We start from the raw sequence: 1,986 nt of genomic DNA on the forward strand, positions 1-1,986 counted from the left end.
AAATGGTTGGATGGACAGGGAGTCTTGTTCATTGGTGGCATTGCTACTGGCAAGTTGCTCATTCCACAGTAAAAACCTTCCATCCATGATCATGCATGCAACCGTAATTTAACTCAGTGGGATAAAAAGCATAAAAGTAATATGGGGATTAATGGGGAAGAAGAAATGTGCCAATGGGAGAGAGACAGGAGGGTAATTGGAAAGAAGATCAAAATACATGATATGCATGTATGAAAAGGTCAAAAAGTAAAAAAAAAATAAAATGTAGCAATTTGGCTATGGCACTGAAGGGCATGGGAGCGAGAAATGCCCACATCCTCTGAGGGATCCTCTCTGGAGTCACAGCTAACAAGGTTTCCCAGAACAGGACCAGAGCACTGCAGAGCCATAGCTCCCCTGGGTGCAAGGAGCAGCCTGCATCCCTGTCCTCTGTACTGGAATACATTCCCAGAAAGAGAGCCAAGAACCCCATAAAAGCTGTGGGACTATCCTGGGCCATTGGCTTCCCCTGTGTTATTCTACTCTTCATCCTCATCAGCGGGAAGTAGAAAAGGACTGTTTGAAGCAGATGAAGCCTCGGCAGAACATGCGGGTGTCCATAATCGACGAGTATGAGAGCCAAAAGATCAGGGCCTCCTCCCAACCTGCCCTGTTGCGTGATACTGGGACTGGGTTGCGGACTTGAGCACAATTCTGCACTAGGTTTACTTTGATGTCTGTCCTAATCCTGGTCCCATGATGTCAGACCAGCTGTCAGCCCCTGCCCCTTCCACCCCAGATTGAGGAACCAGCCAAAGGCAAATGAAGTTGGTTCACTGAGTGGGGGAAAAATGTAGCAATTCCAGCATGCCTAATACTAGATGGGAGGTGAAGACAGGAAAATGTTCTGGAAGCTCACAGACCAGCTAGACTGGTTAATGGAGTGGTGAACCAGAGGCCCTGCCTCAAATTAGGTGGAAGGTGAGGAATGAAATCCCTAAGTTGTTCTCTGACCTTTAAACATATGTTGTGGTATGTGCCCAGCCACCATACATACATATGAACTTGCACATGCATACATCACATTCACACACACACCCAAAATAAAAATAAATAAAAAATTTAAAAAAGCAAGTAGTACAGTGGGGGAGCTAGGAATGCACTGTCCAACATTTTAGTTTTATGGTTCCCAAAAAACACAATTTATAGGACTGGCCACTTGGCTACAGCTGTAAAACTTTGTTGGTGTCCTTGTGGAGTGAGTTCTCCACAGATCAAGAAAACCAACCTCTCCCTTTTGATAGTACACATACTTCTCAACTTAAAAGTGGGTTACCTCTTAACAAACCCATCAGTTGAAAATGTTCAAGTCTCAAATTTGTTTAATCTATACAATCTACAGAACCCACAGATTGTCAACAGGACATTGTGGTGTGAATTATTTTCCTGACATGGCTATCAGGAGCTATAGCTCACTGCATCCACCATCACCTTTAGAATATTATGTCCCTTACTATCAGACTTGGAGAAGATTAAAATTGGAAGTTATGGTTCCAACTGAGTCTGTATTGCTTTTGTACCACTATAATTCAAAAAGTTATAAGCCAAGCTGTGGTAAGATGAGGCCTGTCAGAAAAAAAAAAATTGACAGCTTTATAAGAATAATCTCCAAGGAGTTGATTCTGTGGTATCTGAGACAGAAGAAGGCCTTAATAAAAATGCAAAGCTAAAGCCTCACTTACAATACCAGGCAAGCACACTGCATAATTAGTATTATGATGGACTTATCACAAACACAGCATGATTGCCCTTAAACAGACTGGCACATTAAACAAGTAAGTTTTACATAGCAACTGGATTATTTAATTGGATTATTCAAAGACAAACTATGTTATATTTAACATTTCTTTCCTACTGACAATAATATGTCAGAACCTGCTAGTAACTCTTTAACTTTAAGAGAATAAATAAAAAGATAAATTATTTTTTGTTGAGCAATGGTATCAC

General features: G+C 41.3%; 1 pseudogene; it reads left to right on the forward strand.

Moving 5' to 3' along the window:
• The first annotated feature begins 278 nt into the window (after positions 1-278).
• LOC101607557 lies at positions 279-685 on the forward strand (annotated as a pseudogene).
• Positions 686-1,986: the final 1,301 nt, after the last annotated feature.

This window comes from Jaculus jaculus, chromosome X, assembly GCF_020740685.1.
Source record: "Jaculus jaculus isolate mJacJac1 chromosome X, mJacJac1.mat.Y.cur, whole genome shotgun sequence".
Taxonomy (NCBI): Eukaryota; Metazoa; Chordata; class Mammalia; order Rodentia; family Dipodidae; genus Jaculus; species Jaculus jaculus.